Source organism: Hylaeus anthracinus, unplaced genomic scaffold, assembly GCF_026225885.1.
Source record: "Hylaeus anthracinus isolate JK02 unplaced genomic scaffold, UHH_iyHylAnth1.0_haploid 11981, whole genome shotgun sequence".
Lineage (NCBI taxonomy): Eukaryota > Metazoa > Arthropoda > Insecta > Hymenoptera > Colletidae > Hylaeus > Hylaeus anthracinus.
Window position 1 is genome coordinate 2,940,401 of NW_026534329.1, and position 26,823 is coordinate 2,967,223.

Sequence of the window (26,823 nt, forward strand, 5' to 3'; positions counted from 1 at the left end):
TTCGCTCGTCTGGAGAATGTTTTCCTCGCGAGGCTCGGCGCTTGGGAGAGCGGAATGAAATAATTATGGGGTCGGTGGGTATTCGCGCGCGGTTGTGGTAACGGCACGAGTTACGGCCGCCGCGCGACGCTTTTCGGAGCCGCTCCTCGGAGACGAGCGTGTCGTTTAATAAGTTAAGCGGCGGCGACGACGCAGCTGCTCGTCTTAATGAAACATTAGCTCGCATCGGCTTGGATCACCACGCAACACCGCCTTCCATGTTTTTGCGTCCGTTACACCACGCGTCGTTACTTGCGCTTGACAAACTTCTCTTCGCACCTCTCGATCCGTCTTCTCTCCTCTCCTTCGCCTCTTATTTCTTATCGTATACCCTTATTATCAGGTCGTCCCATAAGTAACGTCGTCTCTTACATTACTGTGAAAAACCATCACCCTATAGACCACGCATAACAAGGATAACAATAAAAAGAAAAATATAAATCTTATGATCTTATATCATATTATTTGCTACACAAATTAATATGTGAAACATACTCTTAAGTGTTCTAAAAAAAGGTAACAATATTTTCTCACCTTTCTAACATAGTTATCACACCGTCACTATAAAATTTCAAATTTTTTTTTTTTTTATTAAATATTGACACAGGCTTCGGGACGAACTTATAGGATGACCTAATATTTTAATCACTGCAACATCTTTTAACCAGAAAAAAATTCAATGACATTGAACACATAAAATCAGTACTAGATGAGTGTTTTAGTATGAGTGATTAAAGTAAACGCAACGACTTTTCCTTTGAGATGACCTAATAGATTTCCTTGTTATCCCTCGCAAAAGATGGCGAACGCGCGCACGTTTCCAAAGCAGACGGTGACACGATTATGTAAAGAGCCAACGAGAAACGTTATTGCTAAACGCGACCAATTGTCGTTCTAGGACACTCTGATTCCCGCTCAATCCGATCCGTGATCAACATCACGACGCGAAGAATCATCAGCCTCGCCCCCTTGGTACCCCTCCTGCCCCGCCGACCCTACCGTTTTGTCCTGATCATCGAATCACCGCGTCATCCACGACTCGGGGTCAACGCGAGTATTTAACTGCATTTACGCTTACGTCCATCAATGATCGAGCCCATGTCTTTCGTTCCTCTCGTCCCGGCGCCAGTCTTCTCTCCGCGTCAGGAAATTGAAGGGGAACCGCGAATCGTGGGCCATCGTCGTCGTCCATGATCGCTACAGCAAATCTGAGCTGAAACGACGGAGAGGAATCTATTCGTTCGAACGAAAATTGCACGGAAAATGGAAATTCAAACTAACAGAATTAGGAATATTAACAATAAAAAATATTTAATACAGATGTGCAATCTAGGTTATTAAATTTGTTGTTTCAAAGAGAAAATTAACGATCATCTTTTGCAATAATTCGTGACTCGAAAGGCTATAAACTTGTCCCTTGACAATCAATTTGAACTACGAGACATCTCTTAGTTGGCAGTAAATGAGTTAACTGCTTTGATCGCACGCTGTAGACTGCCAAGAGAGCACTCTTTTAGAGAGACTAATCAAATGTAATATCCATTTAATAATACATATTTAAGATTGACTATCTATACATTCATCAATTCAAATTATATGTCACACGTATTTTATATAATTCTAATTAATCGATAATTGTTTATAGTACATAATACATTTATTAAACACATGCATAAATATATATGTAGATATTAATAGGTATTTAAAAACTCACCGATCCGAGATACGAAAAAGCCGTTTGTTTACAACGGTGATTATTGTCGTTTTATTTATAACATCCAAGTATCGAGACGGGTCTGGAATGACCCGGCGCAGAGGAAAGGTCAAGGGCCGCGACATTTTCGCGTAATAGAGCCGATCGTCGGCTGGTTTCGCTCCGAGGCGCAACTTTTTTGCGTTGGCCGGTATTATTACGTGTCGTATCGCGAACGGCCGCTCATCGTGGCTCGCGCGTATAAAGGAGTTGTACACGCGAGACTGGTCTATTCAGAACGTAATTAAAAGCTGCATTCATACGGCCACGCTGTTCACTCGGCGCGGTTTTCCTTCGCGACGGACTTCTGGAAGTCAACCGCGACAATGCTCCCGTTCGCGGCCCATTGTTCCTTGCCGTGACATCTTTGCCTTTTTTCCTGCCACTCTGAGTCGGCGTCAGCTAGGCGTCGGCGTTGGCGTTTATCGTTTTCGATTCGTGCCGCGTAAACGCGTCGCGAGAAAGAAGAGCTGGTCGACGTCCGGACGCGAGGGCCAGCGCACGCGTTCGATTCACCGGCTCGCACCGTACGCGTCGATTGTCCCCTGAATTGCAAAAAGTTCACGAAACGTTGTTCCGTTTTGCGTCCGTTCGCCCCGACGATAGGAGGGAACGACGCGCGAACGGACGTCCGGAGAGAGGTGACGTTTTATCCGCGAGGGAGAGTGAACGACGGTTACTTTTCCGCGGTAAATCGATGGTGACAAAATCAAGTATCTCTGCCCGAATCAACATAACAAATTCAATCGTACGCTCGTGGACGCCGTCCACCGGACGCTAGCCACCGTCGACGTTCCTGGCAAATATATGGGTGACATCAGCATATGCATGAAAGAAGGGTAGACGCTGTCGATGTGGGTACCCGCTATCGATTACCTTCGACTCTTGCACGATCCTCGCGGACGCTCCGATACCCCTGGTAGCTCGAAAGGGAAACAGAGACGTCCAACGAGGTTGCTGAGGGAGTACATAGTCGAGACCGTTATTAAAAACTTGCATCGAAGATATAATAACCGGGAACAATTCTTACTCCCGTGACTCGTGTGCTCGTTTATTTTCGTCGCACCGAGACGACGAGTTGTCCGTGTTTTTTACCATGGTGGTTCTTACGAACCACTCGGCGAGTAATTAGAAAAAGTCGATTTATATTTATGAGGATGAAAAGGAGGAGGTTCCGAGGAGGGCTCGAATATTCGCGGACAAGTTACCGTTGGTTCGACGGTGACGTCTCAGCTAGCCAAGTATTTATGAAAGGGAAAACTATCGTGTTATTTGTATTAATTAGAAATTGGTCGTTATTTAATTATTTGCTAGGAATTTACTGAAAATTAGTAAGTGAAAGGTTATGATATTCTCGGATGTTCGGTAGATCGTAAGTATAAGCGCATTTGTTGGGAAAGCTGCATAGAAGTTAATAGGATGAATGTGACACAAAAAACGCGGAAGGAAGGGTAATTTACCTTTCTAAGAGTCTTTTTGTTTGCATCGCGTCTTAAGTTGATGGAGCACAGAGTCTTCGTCCTGGTGACTCGTGATAACAAAAAAGGAGGACCGAGTTGGTCGTGGTTCGTTAGCGACTCTAGGGAGTTAATTAGCGAAAAAGTTAATTTCTTGTTCGCTCATAATCGGACGCCCCTGATGAAATACGAGCTTGATAAAGACTGTTGAAATTGGAGGTTTTGGTCCTGGGGAAAAGAAGGGTACGTCGTCTGGTAAATAGATTGACGTCGTTCCTGCGGGGCAGCCGGTTAAGCCTGTGCAGTGTCGCGAACAAACTTGGAATGCTTTGATAAGAATTTTTGAAAACACGATTCCTCCCGATCGCACTGTATCACCATAGTCTTTCCTTTGATTCCGTTCCCGTTCCTATATCAATGTATCATTACCGAATATCGAGACTTTCAGACTCTAAATTATCCACGTAATTAATAGGTATGTAAAAAAGAATTGTTTAAGAGTATCAAACAATTATAATAACTATTTGTTAAGTAGTAGAAATTGCCTCCTTCAATTTAAATTCTGGTAGAATCGAATCGGACGATTCCACGCCGAAGTGATTTGAATTGTTTTCCTTTCATAGCTCTTGTTTGCAATATTCTCTTCATTCTCTGACATCCTCATTAAGGGTGCCACTACTCTGTTGGGCTACCGTGACAAGCCACTAGATGACATTTTCTTACGCTCTGTACATCGTTGCTCCGATCCCCATATGTGTCGGGCCACCGAGACGTCGGTATATCGAATTCAGCTTAGTTTCGAGATACGCGGAATTCGGAATATGGAAAATTGAACGGTCTTCGTGTACGTGTCCGACATACGAATCAACGGGCTCTGCGAACGGGAAAGTTTTCCGCCTTATGGAAATGTTTGTCAAAGGAAAAGGAGGATGGCTCGAAAACCGAGGAAAAGACGGATGGCGGCGAGCGATGTTACCGAGGTCCTGAAAAGAAAAATATTTTTGTTTCGTTTCGTCCCGTGCGGTTCGCCCGTTGGCGATGAACTTTCTGAATAATTACCGCCGGTATGAGCTTGATTCATCACCGAAGTTCGCCTACCTAAAGATGCTTTATCTGCGCGTCGCAGTCTCTGCGAAATTAATATGCTAATACCCGTGTGGCTCCCTCTGCCTCAACCCTGTGCACCCCAGAGCGCTCGCAACCTCGCGCCTTGCCCCCAACCCCCCTTCATCCATCCGATTTTCGTTCACGACATCGAACCCCTAAACCAGAACTTCGGCAGACACGAGTACGGACTGTTTCGATACTCGAACGCCACCTCAGAAATTCGAACCACCCGATACGATTCATACCTTCAACCTCTGCATCCACTCCTCTCTCTCTCTCTCTCTCTCTCTCTCTCTCTCTCTCTCTCTCTCTCTCTCTCTCTCTCTCTCTCTCTTTTGTCTTTCTTGTTTCTCGTTCGTGTTTGTCGTTCACGTTTTACCGTGGAATAATTATAACACATTTTGTTGCAACCACAGCGAGCCAATGCTTCTTTTTTTGCGTAAACGAACCAAACAAATAAAGAAGAATCGAAGATAATATCGCAGATGCAATGGAATAGATGAACGAGAACGGTGAACTCCATTCGAGCACGCATCCCCACGATTAATCGGGGATCGTGGTAATCGAACGGAGCCTCGGTGTGACCACGAAAAAAATTGATTCGCCGACGGCTGGGCCACTGTGTAATTTAGTAATGAAGTCTGTGCGTGGTTCAAGCGCGCGCCACTAAATCACGGGACGTAGATTGGGGCGCGCTCGGCCAGCTGTGACCCAGTGCTTTCCGCTAATTTGCCGCAACTCCCACCGTCCATGGCGTTTTCCGTCGTTACTCTATCCAAAAAACGAACGCTCTATTTTACGAACGTAAAATGTCTGTAACGTTTGCAAATTACGTTGGACGTCACGGTAATTCGTGTCCTTTATTTCTCATCTTCTTTGTTTCTCTGTCATTGACAGACTGTCAACTACTTCGTCCCACGGGAGGTTGAGATGAAGCAATCGATCAATTATGCTCTTTGTCTAATAAGAGTAAAAGTTCCATTTACTCGATTGCATATGGCAGGGCGAGCAAGAACCGAAACGTTACGATTACCCCTTTGAATATAATGAACCACTGTCGAGACGCTAAGTATCGGGTTAAAATTGCCCGTTAACGATCATGCAAAGTAGTAGAGAACGATGGGTGTACATGGCGCGCGCATCGGAGATTCAAGAGCACAATGGGGTTATGGTTTAACGTATTGGACCTTAACGTAGCGAGAGGGGGAGGATACGTTGTATGTGTACGGTACGTGGCCCGTGGTATGTTGAATATGCTCGCTATGTCGGCTCGTGTTCCGGTTTTGATGCGTGCGCAAGATAAGGTTGCCCTTTGTTACCACGACTCGTGTCTCGGAGACCCAGGAACCACCACCGTGGCTGGCTTTTTACCTATAATCTTTCTTTTTTCAGTGCCCCTCCGTCCTTCTCTCTTCCTCAACGTTCCGTGGGGTTCTGGCCGCCTCGTTTCGCCTTTCGGGTCGTTCTTTTCTTCGGTACCACGCTAGATTCCTTCCGTCGAATCGTGCACCTCCCGTGGCGCAGCGCAAGACTTTCCGATTGCGTATCGTCGTAAACTATCCTCGCACACTGTGCCAAACGCTAAGGTATTTCACGTCCAATGAAAAGGTGAAACGCATGCTCGCGTCACGGGGCCCTCCGCGAGACGATTTATATTTCACCGTAAAATTTTCACGTTTTCGAACCCTTATCGATCCTTCGAACCGTTTGCGACTTGACCATCCACTCTCGCCAATGTGTGTAACGTATTGGGTGGAGAAATTGATTTTGGAACGGTTCTAAGGTTAGTTGCCATTTGTTTATGGAGGAAAACTATAACTTTAGATCTTTATCGAGTGAAACGTTCAAAGAGGGCACTCTAAGAGGAGCAATTCGTGCATTTGGTTGTTAAACTTTAAAGAAAATAGGAAAGCTAAGCAAAATGTGGGGTAGATTTTAACCCACCTAACTCCAAAGAGTTAAACTAGCGTTATAAACGATTGAACGTAAAGGTACAGAATCAATCTCTACACTCAATATTAACAAAGTTAAACCGAAGTATGTGACGATCGTGAAATCTTAATTGTTATCTTTTCTCAATTTAAACTCTTCCGTGTTTTCACGCACGTGTTCACGGACAATAGAAAAGCGTTTCCACGGAAGCGATGAGACGATCTTTCAGCCGTGTTATCATTGCTTCTCTCAGGCAAGTGATTCGCAACGTCGCGTATATCAGATTTGAAACAACGAATGGAATGGAATGCTGCTTCGTGGCAGATTCGCACATAAAGTACGGTAAAACGTCGATTACACGAACGATCGATTATCCGAACGCAAATCGAGACGTACGTATAAACGTCTACAGTAATTTCCCAAATTGTTTCGGTTATAAAACACACTTTCCACACTCTCTAAAATAAAAATATATGTAATCGATACCCGAGTCTATCGCTCTTTCTGATTAAAAATGCGAGAGGTGCACAAACGAAAATAACGAAATCGATCAAAAACGAACCTGTAAGAATTATGTGAGAAAAGTTACACGCGTAACTCCATGGCTCACGGTTTTCGTCGGTACAAACAGCAATTAGCGGGCTCCAATTAACGTCGAAATCCGTTCGATCGATTTGGGAGCTAATTAATTCGCTGTTACGCGACGATTACCTCGCGTATTTTCTCGTTGAACGGCGACCAGTTGCACCGAACCAAATCCCGCGCGATTCGGAGGTCACTTCGTTAGCTTCTCGATACCAAAGTCATCTTCTTGCGTCGAACAAGAAAGATTCGATGCCCGCAGAGTTTCGATAGCGGTGAGATTTTATGGCTTTGCCGAGTTCGGATAAGGATTTCCTTGCCCATAAAAGAATAAACAAGTGAACAATTTGGAAGGGCATACGGCTCGTCGAGGTCTGTTACGTTAATTTATTCGGAAAGGAAACCGGGAGCCGTCGTCGCGGACGCGCCGTTAAGCCGAGTGGGGTCCGATCGAATCGAATCGAGTCAAGTTCGATAGGACGAAGGCAGGGTGCAACGAGCAAAGGAAAGGAGGAACGGAGAATCCGCGATGCGCGGAAAGGGAAGGCGAGACGAGGCGAGGCGAAAGATACGGAGAAAGCAGACGTTGGAACGGCGCGCAGGGTACGGTGCCCGACTGGAATGGAATGGAACGGAACGGAACGGCAGAGTCCGACACGGTGCGGATACGGGTTCGAGCAGCGAGCATGGGTTCGGGTACGGGGTACGAGTAAAGGTACGGGTACGGCACTCGAAGCCAGCCGAGCTAGGGCATCGTCGAGAGATATGCCCTGCCTACGGGTGCAACGACCCTGGTGACCTTTGTCCGGTCTGTGCTCCGGCCTGTGCTCTGGCTGGCCCCGCCGGTACCACCGTACCCGCTCGATCCACCGAGGGACGACCAACGCGTTGCGCCACGGCAGCAAAGCACCGAACGATCGCCGACCTACCACCGACGAACCTCGATCCTTTCTACCTGTGTTTGCCAACGAGCTGCTTCCTTCTACTTCGCAACGACCATATGTTGCCACTTTTTTGCTCCAGACTCTGCACCGTTCCCTTCAAAACACTCGTTTCGAGGCATCGCGAGTGTCAGAATCACCTTGGTTCGAGTCTACGAAACGTCAAGTCTATCCGTAACAGATCTAGGCAGCGATCACGAACCCTATACACTCCAAATTATATTTCAATTTCGTTATTGCGGAAACTTTGTCGTTGTTAGAAACGCTTTCAAGTGTTTCATTTGAAATTTACTTCGACTAAAAAATAAGGCAAAGTACCAGTTTTATTCTCACTTTTGTTGTATTTTGTAATTTTCAATTGTACGATATCTCAATTTCCTTCGCTATTGATCCGGACATGGAAGAATGTCGAATAAAACATTTGTAAAGGAAAAGAGGAGTGCAATATGGGCATAAATGACCGTGCACTTTAATATAAAACATGAACATGAACACGACATAAGAGTGCAAAGGGTTGATCGTAACGCAGGGAAATCTGATCAGTAATCAATGAATCGACATGAATTTCTACTCGAATTACTACTAGTCTTCCCTGAGACAATCCTCAAGACAATCCCTGAGCGGGATCGTTGTCTTTAATTCGGACAGATTCGTGGCAACAGTAAGACGAAACGTCGTTTACGAGGAAAGCGCGGTCTAGTTCTCACGCGAGATCTCGACGCGTAAGAAATAGGTAGAACGATTCGAGTAGCTCGACGAACAGCGTCCTCGGACGGGTCATCTTTCGAGGCGAGGTTTAATGACGCTATAAAGATCTGGAGATGGTTAGGTGGACGAAAACGAGCAAGGAGAAGACATTCACATTTTTTTCGAGTACGATGACCGTCCTGCTCGCGATCCTTGGAAAACCGACGGTCCTGGGAGCGACGTTGACTTTTCTCGAAGGAAAGCAGAACCTATCTTCCTTCTCCATCGTTCCGCGTTCCTCAACGTCCACGAAAACGTCCACTGAAATTTCTAGCGTATTACTCGAGAAATTCGTAAGAATCCAAACAGCAGGCTAACAGGACTTTTAAGTAGGAATTTTAATAACTTATTCCAAAGATGAGGTGTTAAAGAAAATACATCTGGATAAGACAAATTTTATATCACGTAGTTTCCAATTATTTTAAAACAAAATTTTAGCCTCGTACAAATTTTCACAAAAGTTAACGTGGCAGTCAACGCGATAGGAAAGAATTAGAATTGTACCCAGAGCTCTAGGACGGATCCGTCTAGCTATAGTCACCATGCAAACTCGTAGCGCGTCTTCTAATGGGTCATATCCGTTTACCGAAATAAATAAGTAAATTAGATACGGTGCTGGGAGCGCAGGTGGCGATAGGCGAACTTACCGAGCTCGTCTCGAAGGGTAGACTAATTACCGCGCATGAGAAAACATCCTTGGAACTTTGCGGCTAATTTGACCAGAGAGGGAGAGATAGTAAGGCAGAGGAGCAAAGAGAGAGAAGTCGGAAGGACGAGGTTCGCATCTTGAACGAGGTTATTTCGCGCGGCACATCAGCCGCGATACCTCTAGCGCGTAAAGGTCCCGATCTAAGCGATAACATTCTGCCGTAATCGTGCGTTTCACTTTACAGCTGCACGCTGTCTGGTAGATGAACATCGCCTCGAACCTCGGCCACCGCGAAAGTTATATCCAACTCGGTGATATTACATGGCGCGATTTTTGGAGCGGGATTCGTGATGGACAGCATCGGGCTAGGTTCGGAAAACTCATTTTAAAATGATTGTGTTTTCAATGTAACTCTGGAATTTGTTTATTCGTACCTAAGAATGATCTTTGAAATGTTAGGATGATTTAACCTTTTAGCTACTGAAGACTATTATGGCGGCTTTCATATTTTTAAACCGTTTGCCAGTTAGGTGACTCCCTCTGTCTATAGATATGTTTAACATATTGTCTGATTGCCATCGTTTGTTTTAACATTATCGAAGCTATCAAAAGTCGAACTTGTTACGCACGGTAACAAGTGCACGTAGAGGAAAGTCCAGTCTATGATTACAGAGATAGGGCAACGATCAGGCGTAAAAAGATGAAGAACGCCAAGGGGCTGGTTTCCAAGGAGCTCGCCAGCAGTCCTGACGATGGACCATTAGCGAGTAGCCTCGAAGACTGACGCGTCGAGTCCGCGTCGAAGGCGCATTTCCATTTGCTCGCGTTGCTTTTGCTTTCTCGAGGGCTGCATCTTTATGCTCGTGTCTTCTTCTCCGGTTGTCTGGCTGCCGCTGCCAACACCTTTCCCTTTCACCCGAGTCTTTTCATCGTCTTCGACGCGCGAAGCGATTACCTTCGACGCTCGAGTTGCACGCGAATTAACGCGAGCAACCTTCCAAAGGAGCAAGAGTCGTGCCTCGCATACCGTTGATGCGTTCACGAGCGAACGTAGCCTCGGTCGACGATTACCGAGTCGAATCGTTGACTAATTTCTAGTCGACCGTACGGAAATCCTCGTTCTCAATCAACGTGTTTGTTCAATAAATTTGAACTCTGTGCAGCTTGTGCCGTTGAGGCTTTTCGAGGGTTGTTACTTCAAAAAGATCTGAGTTTTTGCTAATTGAACCGTTCATTGTACAAATCGATGAACTCCATAGAACAAGAAGTTAAGAAATGCGACGAAATAATGTACTTTATTTTTTAATAAACAAATAAATGGAATTAAATTATCGACGAACGAACGTTGATTTGAAAATGGACTTCAGGCTTCGGGATTGAGGCGTTGGCGGTAGCCGCGTTTCGAAAAAAGTATCCTAATGCGCTCGTTTGTTTTACGAGGTTTAGATAGGTGGCAATTGCGGAGTCCACGATAGGTCGGTTAACCTCCGTGGTAACTGGTCGAGAGAGACGATCGTGGTTTCTTTACCGCGATGCCTCGAAAGAAACAACCGCCACCGCATGCTGCCTACTTTGCGGTCGCGCCATTACGCGCCACTTTATTCTCCGAAAGCGCGTCCAACCGTGTCTGCCAAACATACATCTTCGAGTAGCTGATCGGCAATTATTCCATTCGCGTCGATTAAGTGACGGCGAAAAGAATGATTAAAAATGAAGTTGAACCGTGTTCCCAGCAGTCATCGTAATTATCAAGTACACTTGTAATTTCTTGGAAGAACAACAATACAAAAAATTTGTCAACTACTGAAGTTCGTATAGATATGGATACATTATAATTAGATCATCTACTTAATCGTGGAGATAAGATCGAGGACTTGGAAGTAAATATTTCTACTTACACTAAAGTTACAAGCGATTCAACACAAAAGCACAGAATTCATTTCTACATCTAACAGATTTAACATTTGATTTCTTAGAGTGGCAAGGCACATCGTTCGGCACCTTTTGGTCGGTCCTCGACGCAAACGAGTGCTCGCGGTTGCTCGGATGTACGGAAGAAAAGGCAGCCGCTAGAAAATTATATCACACCGCATCTCTCGGTCCGAGTCTCTACGTAACGCGCATACGTAATGAGGGAACGAACGACCCGACCGGCTGAACGCAACGGGAGAGCATACGTCGCAGTTTTTCCCTTCGTCTCTCTTGTCCTCTTCGTCTTCGTCTGCATCTTCCTGGCGCAGCTTCGTGGCCTCTGTAAAGCACGGTGATACTCACGAGGGCACATTGCGAAGTGTGTTCCGAATTTTTTTAATCAGCTTTTTCTCAGATGCAACGAAGGGTTTGTAAACGAAGTTTAAGGATTTCATTTCGCACAGAATGTAAGTACGTTACAAATAGGATAATTTTATAATGCATCTCTTGATTCGGAGCGTGATCTAGGATGCTAACGATCGATGGTGAAAAATATTCCGTTCTTTAGACGATTGGAATGTCGCCGAGTATTGCGGTAGGCTCGTAACGCTCGACAATACAACGATAATAATAATAATATCGTAAAATTGTCGCGGTCCCAGCGACATCTATTATTATTCCTCGTTGCGTTATCGTTGAAGGAGACGACGACTACCCTGCCATTAATACCGAGTCGAGCCAGCACGGATTCGACGATGGAGGCAGGAAAGAACGATGGATTTCTTTATCTCGTGCTTACCCCAGCGACTCGTTTCGCTATTCAAAACCGTACGCTGAAGAGACCGCGCGATTATCCCGTCTGGAAGAGTTACGACGTATCGCGCTCGACGGAGGACGAAGTCGTAACGATTGCGAAATCTATAAAGCTATAAATCAAAGCCGATTACTCTACGGTGGAAAGAATCGCGCAACCGCGTAATTATCGTTTTATTAGACCCGAGCGACGAGTCGCGATCGAGGGAGCAGCTTCTGCTTTTCATCTTGTCTGCGGTGATGAAACGCGCCTCGCGATTTCATCTGCGCGCTATTTTCACCGACCCGTGTATCCGCGGGTCCGAATGAATTTCGCGGGATCATAAATCGCGCGGGTAGCAACGGTACGCGAACCGCGTAGAATTAATCACGCAAACTCGATTCCAACTATGAATACGTTAAAGTTGGTCAAAAAATAAACATAACTGCGTGGTATGAGTGGCTCGAACAAAGTGTATGCGTGGTTGACGTTTATTACCGAAGAGCGAAGAAAAGTTTCCTGGACGAGAAAACTGTGGCTGCCGAAATACAAATTCTCTCACGATCCTCGTGTCCTCGAGGAAAGACGAGCTCGAAGAACGACGCGTATCTCGGTCGGCTCATCGGTCGGGAAAGTCTTTGTCCGCGGTGAACGTCGCCTCGCGTAAATCAACCGAGGACTCGAGGAGACAACGAGACACCGAACGCGACTCGTAACGTCGCGACCCCTTCGTTGCGAAGAGGTTTAATTAAACGAGCGAGCGACAAGTGTCGGTAATGCGCGTTTTCTTTGCTGCGATCTCGTCCAACGGTTAGATACCAAAACCTGCTGCTCGTTGCGTTTAATCGCCGGTGGCTCCAGGGTCGACAACTGACGTTCTACATACAGACGGATGTTTTAGGTAAAGAATCGCTATGATCGCCGAGTTAAGATGCAAATTGAAAAAGATCGTTCGGACGAGCGATATTTCGAATAATGGGAGCAGTACGTTGTCCGAATGAACATATGTGCTCGATCAATGGAGTCCCGATAATTTTGAACGAGCGATAGGCCTATGAATGGATCCGAGAGGCACATTCGGTATTTATTACTCGAATAAAATTGCACCCTCGTTCGACTTGTCTCCTGTAGTTTCTCGAGGGACGAATTTTAAATGGATTAAACGAATACACGCAAAGCATAGCAATATTTAGCAAGTCCCATTTTAATATAGTTAAATTGACCAATTCAAAAGGGTGTCGTGATCATTGATAATGGCAAATTTTACATAAAAACGAACGTACGTTAATTTCTTTCGACATCCTCAGAGTTAAGTCGTTTCCTCGATCGAAACGCAAATTTCTTGAGCGAAAGAGAATCCCTTGGATCGTAGGCAAGAAGGATAACACCAAAGTCAGCGCGACTTTATCGAATCTCGAACAAAGTAATACCTCCGTGGAGAATTACGAAGTACGAGATCGCGGTGAATCGTTAGCGCGTCGAATCGAGCTGAACGAAGGAAAAAATGTATGCAAGCGCCGAACAAAGAATCGAAGGAATGCACGTAGCGGCCCAGATACCTGTCGGGGATGGACCGTCGAGAGGTTCGCGGCAGCCCCTCTTTTACATATCGGTGAGCTGTACGCTCGCGATAGATGCGATGCGGTGATATCGCGGCGCCAACCACTCCGTCCGCCACCTATCGAGCCCGTATCCTCCTTCTCCGAGGCCTAGCACAGAGGGAGAAACGTCCAGGCAGAAGGAGTTTGCGTGGGAGAAACGACGGGAAAGAGGAGAGCCCGACGAACGCGCAGAAGCCATCCAGAGGGAAGCAAGAAGTATGGGGGAGGTGGTGGTAAAGATTGCAAGGGCAGATGGTGCAAAGATCGTACCATTGTTTGCTTTCTGACAGCGATAAGTTCACAATAAAGTTACATTCGTTTCCAAGTAAGTGTCCGTCCTCTCGTACGCGGCTCCTCCATCTTTCTTCGTTCCAGCCTCTCGCGCATCCCGTCTCGGTCGCATTCTCGGCTCCCGGTGCCGCGTCGAACCACCCTTGGTACCGACGATAACCATAACTCTCCTCGCTCCCGTGCACCTTCCGTTTCTTTTTACTTCCTCTGCCCCTGTGACTTTCGTTCTGCCTGTCTTACGTGCTTACCACCTTTCTTCTTTCCTTCGCGACTCTCGCGTAATCGTGCCTCGCCCTACGGTTTCTTTTCCCTCTCGATCTCGCGAGGAGAAAATAATGCTCGCGACTGTTTACGAAATTTTAGCGAAGCGCGTAATCAAAACAAAATTGTACGAGGATAGAAAAGAGCGATTAGGAGTTTGAATAAACGATCGGTGAGATGTATAGAACGCCCATCGATGCGATTAATCGTTCGAACAGTCTCGCCGACATTGCCGGAATTCAGGTTAACCTTCGAGAAAAAGACATTCTGCGACTACGATCTTTTTCTCGAGGCTGGGATTGATCTCAATGCTTCCATCATCGGAGCTTGTTCGAATCCTCGATCTCACTGCCTTATTTTTCGTACGGTTCCTACATTTGTAGGAACGAATCGTGCTGAGCGTCGGAGATACGAGTTCGGTATTCTCCATTCCGTTGTAGCTGAGCTCAGTATACTCTAGTCCCCCAATAGTTGAGTCTTGTAACCTCTAGCTTTCAATGACTGAGCACAGTAACTCCTAGCCCTCTGTAGCTGAGCTCAGTATTTTCTAGCTTTCAGTAGCTGAGCACCAGTACCCTACAGTTTCCAATAGCTCAGAACCCTTTAGCCTCCAGTAGCTGAGCTCAGTACCTGTTACCCTTCAGTAGCTGAACTCAGTTTCCTCTACGAGTCCAGTAACTGAGCTCAGCACCCTCTGGCCCTCAATAACTGAGCTCCAGTACCTTCTAGCCCCCTTAACTTCGATTACCTAAACCATAAACCTCTATTATCTGAACTACTTGGTTACGAACCGGTTAGAAATTGTCGTATCCCCAGACCTGTTTCAATAAACGAGGTTCTAGTGTATTCGCGAATGGGCTGCAACGGTCGCGGAGCAAAGCGGGACGGAGCTCGTGCCGATGTTGAGGCCGCATCGCGGACACCCGACAGTCCGTGCTACGCGCAACACCCGTCCGCGTACGCTTAATATCGCTCTATTAGCCTCAATTAAACAGACAGTTAAGTACGCATTCCATGCATAGCGAAGCCTTGGCGAAGGCACGAGCGCCAAGGCGGGCCTCCTTGTCCCGATTCGATATTCTCCCTGCCCTCGCATTCGTCGAATCTCTTCCTCTTTTTTTTTATGCTATGGTCCTGAGCTTCCACGCGATAAGCGTAAACGCAGCTACGGTTCCTCGGGGTGGATCGAAGGATAAGGCTCCTGGAAGGATCGAGAAGTCGGTAGGACGATCGCGAGGTTTCTCAGAAATCGAGTGTGGCCCACAGACCGCGCACTCTTCAAAGCTACGGATGTATTAGGAAGAAAAACTCGTTTTCAACGATATATGAATATCACTCGCACGCTTTTCCAATATTTCCAATTTTTCTACTCGATTTGTCACTAATTTGGGAGACCGAGGTAATATTACACACACGTTTCGATATATCGACAGACCTTCGGTACCATTAAACACTTTTTAATCGCATCAATGTACAATCCGATTCCATGCCGATATTCGATATCGCGCAATAATATTCACCGTGCGCGGCTACATTTACACGCGACACCATTATTTCTTTGTTAAACATTCTCCAATTACGCACGCGATAGCTTATTAAAACACGAGAAGTACAAACGTATCGTTCGAACGATATTACCATCGACGGGATCTTCGGAACAGGCCTCACCGATGAATTTCACCGATGAAGCGATCCAAGACGAACATGATTTCTTCGTCCAAAACTGATCTGACTGAATTTGATATATATTCGAACGTGTCGAGAGGCCAAATGGTCCAGCTGAGATTCGTTACACTTGTCGCAGGGATAATGTAAACATCGTCGAGGAGCCGCGATTCGAAACTGGTACATTTCCAGAGCGAATTATTATCGCGAATAAGCAGATTCGTCGACGGTTGGGCTAGAGTTTCTGTCTCGAGCGAGGGAACGAAGCTACCGCTGGTGTGAAGCGTCGGTCCCCGAGGCGTGAATAAATCACGAATCATTCCGACGAACAACGGACGCGGGAGGGATGGAATCCTGGAAAAAGTAACGTTTTCGTACCAACTAGGTTTCGCGTTGGAACTGTCGAACCGCTCCGTATCGATATTCTTCTTATTAAACACCGACTGTATCGGACAACGTGGTCGATCGAGAAGGAAATAAAAATAATATCAGTGAGGATAAACTCCGCGATAAAGAGCGGAGAGAAGATCGGAGCAGGTAAGGTGGACGCGCGAGCGGCTGGAAGGCAATTTCGTCTCTAGCGGTCGACGCATTCCGAGAAACGAACAGTCGTTCGTGGGAATAATTTAAAAAGGGCTAGCATCTGCGCGAGTTATGACAGACCGAGCCATTAAGTGGCCGTGTTTATTTTTAGAGGGAGCCGAGCTAGCGCAAAGTGGAACTCCTAATTGTTCTCGTTAACGCTCCACTCGCATCTGTCTGAACCCGTGAACTTAAGACGTGGAGCAGGCAGCCTCGAATCGTGGCAAGTAACGACGTCGCTGCCGATCACGAGCTCGATCGCGATCCAGAACGGGAGGGTCCGGTGGAAAGCTGACTGCCGAGTCGATAGATTGAAAAGGCAATCGTTTGTGCGCGCGATTGCTTTTTCTTTCAATGACGCTAACGTTGCTGTCGTTTCAATAGGTACCCACTGATCGTTGCTATGCAAAACACGGATACAACTCGCGACTAATAGCGTTGGTAGTGAGTTAAAATAACTGTAACGACGCTTATTAACTTATCAACTTTGGAACGGTATAGTTCATTTAACACGCTAATGGCGGAGAACATACGAGCTGGTGCAATGATGGATTAATTAATATGCCGTAGGGTTCAGATGGTATACAGTGGAGAAGGAATAAATTATTCAACTGATTTAATAGGAACAGATACACTGTCGTAAGCGAGACTGAACTTTCTAATTCCGTCTTGAGGTCCTGACAGTGGTTTTAGGGGAGAGTTCTTTAACTCAAGTCGCGGTTCCTTTATTTATTTAAATTGCCTTATGTTTTAGTTAAAGTAAATTTTCAATAAAACACTTGAAAGCGTTGGGAGCTGCTGCTAACGAATCTGAAATATAATTCGGAGTGCAAGGACTTAACAGACACGTCTACTGCATATTGCTCTCTAGCCCTCTATTGAAAAAGGAAAACGAAAGACACTTCCACCCAACGCGTCTTGGAAGAAACGAGTTTTTCGTCGTTTCGAAAGTATAGTTCCGCGTGTCGGTTCGTTGGAGCGAAACGATGGGACGGGGACGCGAGCGAGAATGTACGAACGATTCGAGAATGGGAGAGGAACGCGCGTGCCGTACGCGAAAACAGATGCCGGTCGAACAGACTGGGATTTGCATAAACGAGACTAAGCCGAAAGTTAATGTCGCGCGTAACGATCCGCTTCGGTCGTGACTTCGTATGCCCTTGCTTTATCGTTATTCATCGGGATCCCAGTTCAACGAACCATGGAAATTAATTCCTCCGTCGTGTTTCTTCCAACTTCTTTCGCTACACTTGGACGCGAGGAAGCGAAGGAACGCAGCGAAGTAGTCCTGTTACCTTTAGCCACGAATTTATTTAAGCGTACGTTCGAAGCTTACTGCTCACAGGTTAGTAAGCTTGGGGTACCCCTGAGTCAGGGGCCCTGACTTATTTTCGGGGACACCCTATACACGTTGCTACGCAAGAGTGCATCGAATCGTGGGGAATCCTATTACGCTATCGAATTGGGGCGCAAACGACGTACCGAAATCAGAATGATTTTTTTTTTCTATTTTATCGAAAAACACACGATCTACGATATACAGTAGTAAGTCCTGTGAATATTCGTACCCTCTATGTCCATTGAAAAAATTTGTTTAAATTAAATGGTAGGTTCGATGTTTCTAAAATACATTTGGTAATATCAAAACTATTATTTAATTTAGTGGAATTTCTTCAATAAACATGGAGGGTGCGAATATCGTTGCATCGGGAATCGAGAAATGGCGACACACGTGCGTATTAAAAATTATCCTTGTCCCATAGTCTCAATTACAACCCTGAAACCGCAAAATTAAAATTACGTTTAAAAGTAACATCCGTACCTCACGTTTACGCAATTAAACGGTCACTGTGTTACGATATGTACACTTTCTCCGCACTTGCGTAACGTATAATAATAATGATGGAAATAATTGCTTTGGACTACACGTTCGACGTCCTTCGACCTCGCGAGCAACATTCCAAACCAGAGTTTCAAAATGTCGGAGAAACTACGGACGACAATGTCGATTTTGTACCATTTCTCGGGATCTCAGCACGTCATGAAAGGATTTTCCGAATGGGAATACATTGGGAAACCGTGATACAGATGTAAAGGCGGATCGACGTTTCAGCGGCGTCGATTTCGCGCGAGTTCTCAGGGGTTAGGCCACCCTTGCGATAGTCTGCGTAGCTTTACACGGCTCGAGGAAAATGCGTAGAACTCTATAGGAATAAACTCGGTCACATTTCGCACGCGAGCAGGAGGAAAAAACGGATTTTCTATTTACGATGACCATTTGGATTTTCTCTCGGTCACGGGGAGGGGTCCTCGCGCGAAGGGAGACTGCCTCGTGATTTTGTCAGCTTTATACTAAATTTCTTGCATAAAGGGCCAGCCCTGGCCGAAGGACACCCCTCAGCTTTATGCCATTATTACGTATGCAAGTGCGGCTGGATTCTACCCTACGGCGACGCTATAATATCCGTCCGACCCGATGCTTTTTCGTCGCTGGTGGTTGACCATACGTAACGGGCATTCTAGTTACGCCTACCCGGGGATCTGTCCTTTTCCCTCGTTTTCGCGTAGGTCTTTTGCGCAGCGACCTTTGCCCTCTTGCCAACCATCCACCGAGGTGAACGGGAAAACGGCAAACGGCATCGATGTCGCTGGAATCGACGATTCGAACAACTTTTTTTCTTCTCCAATGTGGCAGCTACCGTTGAAAATAACTCGAAAATAATGACATCGACGGAGAAGCGCGTGAATGTAAAATAAAAGACACAGGTTGCTGATTTTAGTTACAGTGAAATGGATAATTGTGTTCGCTTTATTCCGAGGGTTACGTAATGGATTAAACGCGTAGTCTTCGAAATTATAACCAAATCTTTTTTTAGGAAAATTGAAATTGTTTGCAGTAAATGTGCGTATAGTATTCGAAAAGAAACCCCGACGTTAAATGCGCGCGATAGAGGGTTGAAAACCAGTTATTTTCCAATTCGTTAAGACGTACACATGCACGTTACGCAAGAATGATTTTCCTATGACAACGAAAAATGACCATATTCGAGCATTGTCCTTCGCCTGACAGGGACGTTGACGAGCTCGAAGGAGCCGACGGACAAACGAGTCCTTCGTCCTTTTTCGGTGTGTTGCTCGCTTAACGCGTCACGCCCAAAATAAAACGACAAGTTGCCTGGGACATCGCGAGGAGGTCGGGTCAGTCCGTTCCCGACGATCGGGTCGCTCGACCGGTGCGGAGAACTTTCGGATACAAAGTGTTCACCGTGCGGAATATTCGATGGGTCGAAAGAAATTAGGGCAGGGGTCGAAGGAGGACCTATGAACCTAATTCACGACGAGGAGGAGACGTTTTGGCGGGAGCAACAGTCCAAGTTATCGATGGTTGATTCGATAAAAATATGAAAATATGCATCTGTTCTGTTTGCTCTTCAGAACATACCAAGTATTCAACGCTGCTCGAGAGGATTATTATGATAACACGATGACCAGATTTAATTTTACCATGCTTGCGAAAAGGAGAGTTGTAACAAACTTGCCTTTTTTATCCAAAAAAAGATCTGTTTTGTTCTTTTATAAAAATAATAAATACAAAATTGAAACATTCCCATGCAGAGGCACAGCATTCTAACTCTGCTTGCTTTGATCGATAGTCGAAAGACGACCGATTCTTATTGATGTCCGCCATTCGTTTCTCCGCGTTCCGAGGGTAGGCGCCCAGGTAAGGAAGATTTTCATCTCGAATTCGAAAGAAGGGGGTGCTCGCGGACCTGGAAGGTTTCGAGCTGACGATAAAGATTAGATTTTACGAGCGTCGCGCATTTCGAGAAGAGAAGCTACGGGACGCGGCGGTCGTTTACCAAATACGAGTATTTCCGGCATAAATATGCATAACCGCGCGTAAAAAGGATCGAGCCTCGAGTGCGTGCACCGGGTCACGGTTTAACGATGCACGATCGACCGCGGAACGACGGAGTATCGAAACGAATGTCACGAACGTCGTATTATTCGTTAGTTCCGTCGCAACAGGGGAAAATGAGAGAAAATTACGAAACGAAAACTGTGAAAACGCGAACAGGTGACGCTAATATCCTCGCCGTTCAACATACAGTCGAGTCGTTCGACGAGGATCCGTCGATCGATCGAGAAGGGAAAGTCTCGAAGGAAAGAGAGTCCCTATTATTCGAGATTTCGGGCTGGCCGACAGAGATATCGTGAATTATGCATGGTCAGGGCTGCGGAGCGCCATCGGTGTCCTTTCCCATGCATACCATGCATATGTCGAATGATAGATGGACGTGTCAATTTCATCAGGATCCGCTATCGATGCGGGCTATCTTCATCGGCGCGAGATTACGAGACGGACGGCTGCGGGTCCGACGAGAACCAATCGCATCCCTTTAAGCGATAAATCTGCACTCGGCACGGATCGTTGGGCATTCGAACCACGAAGATTCGCAACCTTGTACAACCTAAGCAGTACACCAGAGTGTGATTCGCGATCATGTATCTCGAAGGGACGTTTAGAAGGGTAAGTCGACCGTTGTTAGGATCTCGGTACTTTTTTTTAATTCAAATATTTAATTCTAGCGGAGTATACTTTGTCGAAATTATCTGATAAATTCACTTTACCGAACGAATGAGTTGTCTTTTCTTAATTAAATGCAAAGAAGACACTTTTCATAATTGAATGCAAAAATATTTTACGTAAAACTAAATTGAGTAAGGCACGAAACAATTTATATAATTTATATGTATAAATGGTTGAATAGTAGCGGAAATGTTGAAATTTATTAGGTTGGCCAAGAAGTCCGTTCGATTTGAGGACTTTTACAAAAGCAGATAAATAGCCTGCCTAACTTTTAATAGAGAAAGAGACTTTCAGCCGTACAAACAAATAGGTAGGACCCATCTATATCTAACGTATCCTTTAGGAAATTCACCGACCAACGCGAGCCTGGTGCCTTACCGTTTATCGCGGATGAAGCAGACGGGCAGCGATGCCAGGCGATGCAGCGTATTCGAGTTCGCGTCGGGGCCGAGCATCGAGCGGCCGTCACAGCTTAAGGATCCTTCTTTGGGCGCAGACACGCAATTAACCGCGGGCTATATTCCTCCGGCGCAGAAGAGAAGGATATGAAGGGAGGGAGAGAAGAAGACGCGAAGGCAGAGTTCGAGCCAGGAGGAGGTCAGCGATTCTCAGCTCGAACCATGGGAATCTCAGCTGATTCGCGATGGGACCGAGGGATTCGCAATGGAAGAGAGTCACGGTCGGGTCTGACGGGTCCAGAGATACCACCCATCCCCCATAAAAGCTTCCATGCGTGTCAAGCGTTATACGACCACGTTACTATTAAATACGTCAAAGCTCCGTATGTTTATTGCATATTGGATGCCGTGCACTTCGGCTTTCTCTGCCGGTCACTATAACCCGTAACCCGTAACCCATAACCCGTAACCCGAACTGATCGCCATTGTCGTACTCGAATCTATAGGCATGCGCGGACCATCTACATACTTCTTCCCAGCACTTTCTTCTCTCCAACTATTCGCCTCTGCGGCATCCATGCAAAGCCGTTGCGTCGAAACTGGCAACATGTCCGCGAAAGTTATCGCAAATGAAGCGTAATGCAAGCTATAAAGTCGTAGTCTTTGGAGCGTCGAATGGGGAAGTTTTTCCAGTTTTCCATGCTCGGCGTCGGACAGTCGTTGAAAAGTATTCGCGCGATCTAATCCGTTTCCTTTGAATGGACGTTCGTAGATTCGCTGGCGAACGAGGAAATACGATGCGTGGCGGACGATTCTCTCTGAATCGGAACGGAAAAGAACGAGGAACGATGTCGCTGTCAGGGTGGTTGCACGCTTCCTAGAATGTCGCGTAACGTTTCTCTGTGCCCGCGAGATGATTACGCGAGCACGAACGAACCAACGAACGAAAAGGAAGCAAAACGAAACGAAACGAAACGAAACGAGGGAAAGAATGAGCGAACGTGTTACCGAACGGTATTTCAATCTCCATAATGACCGCTCTGTTCCCCTTCGGTCGCAGTGTGCGCCACATGGACGTGGACACAAGGAGACCGAGTAGATGCTAATAACGGAGAAGCTCTATACTGTCCGTAGGCATCGCTCATTCAGAGACTTCTTTTGCATCTGCGTTTGTTCGTCCTGAAAGAGAAAGCTCGAACGCGCGCACGCGCGCTTACCTTTCTCGCCCTCTTTCTCTTTCGCTCTGTACAGTTTTTCCTTCGTAAAGGATACAATTTTCTCGATCTCATTGCGATGGGTTCACGGAAAACAACAGGACTTTAATATAAATTTCGACGTGTTACAAACTGATCTATGCGTGGTATAAATTTACAACTAGCCTGGAGGATGGAGAACTAGGGCCTTTTATGGATTTCGGGAACTGGACTTTGGGCTATGGCTGTATAGGAAAGAAGGGAGAGTTTGGAAGCTGAAGGGTGATAAACGAGTAATGGTGAACGTTGGTGATTTGGTTACAGTAAAGATTTGAAATGAGCAAGGGACAATATTTACTACGAATGTGTAACATCACGTTTTCTTCCTTTCTTGCCGCGAATCACATAGGGAATGAAATCGTTCCTAGGATTTCGGTTCGATGGAGGAATCCCTGGTACCGGTGCACTAGCAATCGTAGAAAAGGGAGTATAAAAGGGCGGAGAACGAAGGTTGGAAAGTGGAGCGCTCAATGGCCCGTGTCATAGAGCGCGCCGCGGCACGTATTTGCTCGCGCGTTGCCGAGCGAGTAGGAAAAAGGGAGAAAGATTGGCGCGCGCGAATGGATCGACGTGGAAGGGAATGGATGGTTACGTGCGCGTGGAAAATGAACAATGGAACATCGCGACACGATGCAGCTTCGGTCTAAGTACCTTTGTTACTCTCGGCGTTCTCCTCTCTGTTACGACCCTTTTCCAATCCATTCGTCGCGTTTCTATCCCGTTTGCCGCACAGCGGGGAAAAAATACGCTCGCGTTCCAAGTACTCTGCGACGAGTCCTCGCTACTCTCTCGTTGTGGTCGGTTGTCGCACGAAACGACGCGTTCGGGAAAGTTTCGCGATTCCTTCCAGGAATAATTATTTATTTTTGTACGCAATTTATGATTGTTTGTTCTTTCAATATATGATAATAATATATATTCGGAGTGTATCGGTAAGATTAGGTGAGACGAAGACCAGGAACGCAGATATCTCTTTTCGTTTAAAATACTGTCAACAAACATTGTACGGAGCCTCACCGCGCAATACTTAATTAAGAAATGCGAGGAACTGGAGGAGACAGAAGGAATCTACATACCTCAAAGATTTTAGATATAATACTAAACGATACGGGCGAGTTCTATAGATTTGCGAAAACATTGGACAGACACAATTTACTGGTCCAAGTATGAGGATGACATTTACATAAACGACTAGTCGCTTTGCAAAATGTGGTCGCCTTAAATAAAATTCTTTAAAAAAAAAAAAAAACATTGTATGATGCGAATTTTGCGAAGTGATAAATTGAACTGACCACGTTTGAGAAAGCAATGATTAACTACGTGACAGAAGACGTATAGAGAAGTGTCTGTTTTTAAACGGCCCGGACCAGAAGACCCCCTTAATCTAGGGAGGCTCAATGGAAAGTGGTCCGAGTGGAGCAAAGCGGAGCGGAGAGGAGCGGATCAGAGGACGCGGGCGCTTTCTTCCGGGCCGCGTCCATCTATCCGTGTAGGTAGCTGTTTTGCACGCGTAGCTCCCACCCCTTTATCATGCTCTTCCGTTCTCTATCGTTCCTTTTCATTGAAACGAGCAATTCTCGAAAAGCGTACACGTAGACGTGGCGGTAAACAGAGGACGACACGGGCCGGTGGGCGCACAATGTGTCGGGGAGCCTGGAAAGACAACGCGAATCCATCATCTCTCTAGGAGGAGAGGCTGAAAGGGCTTTGCGGCACCGCACTCTGTGTAATTGTGGTCCCGGCCCCTGGTGGCCCGGACTACACCGACCCGCACCCCCTTTACTGGCTTACCGAGATACCTACGGCTGCCCAGCAACCTCCATCCACAACCTTCTCGGTTCTCCACCCTCCACTGGCCGCCCCGCAACGTTCCACGTCATTCGCCACTCGCCACTCGGAATCCGCGACTCGCTTTTCACTGCCCGCTCCAACCATCCCCGGACAAACCGACTTCTCAACGATTCCTATCGTTTCTATCATCGTTCCATCGTTCGCGTCGATCGGACAACGCAAACTTTCACGAACCGAAATCGCGTTTATTTGCGAAGGGAATCTGGGCTAATACTAGCACTCTCGGGAATTTAGGCGGATAGAGAATTGGTGGAACTGGTTGGTTGTGTGTCTTACACCGAGGGAAGTCGTGAGCTCGATATCCTACAGTTACGTCTAAATAGGCCTGATAATATACACGCATCACACGTACTGAATATATTAACTCTCCATGGGTTGAATTCGAATTTGATATTTCAAGTCGATGGTGCTGGCAACCGTCATTAACGCGTTGAGTGCCACGTCAATCACTTATGGATGACAGTGCTTTCCACAAGGGAATTAAAAGAATTCGTTCTGAAAGTCGAGCTTCGATGAAAATAAATTTAAATGAAATTAATGAATGTTGATGAAGTTGCGAAAGTAAATACCACGAGAAACGTTTGATTATATACATAGTAACCAATAGTCTAAATAATATTTAATCTTAGCAGAAATTTTCAAGAATATTTTGGTAGTCAACGTGTTGATATTATTATTGCTTATCAGGTAATCAGTGTAGGTCATGTAATAATGTATGTACATTATGTAAGTAATTAAGACGTATACATCGTCTTGCGAAAGAATTAGAATTATTTAATATATCGACGATATATTAGCACGTGACCTGAAAGTTATACAGACCCATAGAGGGTTAATGGGGATTACGAAATGGCAATCTCAAGGCTTTCGGTGGACGAGGACCTGTTCGATACCGTCTGTCATGTTGCGACTGCGATTAATGCACCTGCCATATGATTTATCGTTGGATATGCGACTGGAATCAAAATTAGCAAATCAAAATCGCAGAACCATTGACCGTACAATTTTCATTTGCATTGCTCAGAATTGATGGCCACTGGTGCAAGGTGTCACTGGTACTCGGTATCAGAAACGTAAAATATCTGCCTATCAAATTTTGAGAAAAATTGTTATAGAAAATGCTGCAAACAGTACCACGTGGAATCTGTAGTACAGAGTATCTTTGTTTCTAACGTGTCAAGGTCCTATCGACGCATGTATATTATACAAGGTAATCGATAAATATGGATGATCCACGATCGCGGATGACCACAAAAAAGTAGGACACGCGACAGCCTCCCTGGAAACGAGAAAAGAAGGAAGGAAGCGATAGATTCTCTGAAAGGTCATTGCCAACCGATTAGACGAAAGCGTGACAGAGCGCCGCGTTCGCCGGCTGCCGATCGTCGATGATGCGAGCATGGTGGGGTGTCGGGGTCAGTCTTCTCAAGATACACCGGCGACGCCCGAGAGCCACGGGGGTAAGACCTCCGTGCCCTGTAGAGGTCCAGGTCCTCGATTAAGAGGTTCTTCCTTATAGTTGTACGGTTCGCGTAACCAGAGGAGATTCGCTTCCCCCCTTCTTGTCTCTCCCTCTTCGTTGCCTTGCCCTCTAGACAGCGTGGCTACGAAACTCGAGATAGGAGATTACGCCTTTCTACGGCATCCAGCATCGCTTTCCGTGGTTCTCTCTGTTCCTTTCCGTCCCTCTTCTTCGCTCTTTTCTTCTCTTCCGATCCACGTCCTATTTTTTTACTTTGTACGCGCGGTTCTTGACATTTATTTGCTTCCTTAGGTAATCATCCACGTGTTTGAATTTTTGTTTCTTTTAACAATGTGTATATGAATGTATAGCAATGTAAAGGAAGATATTGATGAACATTGCAAAACATTTTAAGGACTCCACGCTTTTATGACTAACGAAATAATTGTCCCTAATATAGTTTAAATAATCATCCACGTATTTCAATTCTTTTTTTTTTTTTTTTTTTTTTTGCCATCACGGTATACCATACAAGGAACGTGTTTCCCTTCGTTTTTAAAAAGGAAAAGAGGACGTTCGTTCGCCGTCAAGAGCGTCGCCCGCATGTTCGATATCTTTCGAGATCGTTCGCTCAGCTACAGTGACACGTAGCCCCCGAAGAGAGGTCCACTCGAACCTGCTGATGGCGCGGATTACGACAATGAGTTTGCGATGCTCACCTGGCTTTTTCCACGAGAGTATCGAACCAAAGTGTTCCTATTATATAACCTTACACTCTTAACAACGCACTCATACCTACAGTCAAAAACGCTCTCGGGTGTTGTCCCTTCTGACACGCGTTCGTCGATTTCTAGGACAATGTCACCTTTTACTAACGAATTCCTACATTTCATCGACTTATCATTGAATTGCCCAGAAAGTTCGTGTCAATTTTTAAGAGAAATTCAAAGGCACGTT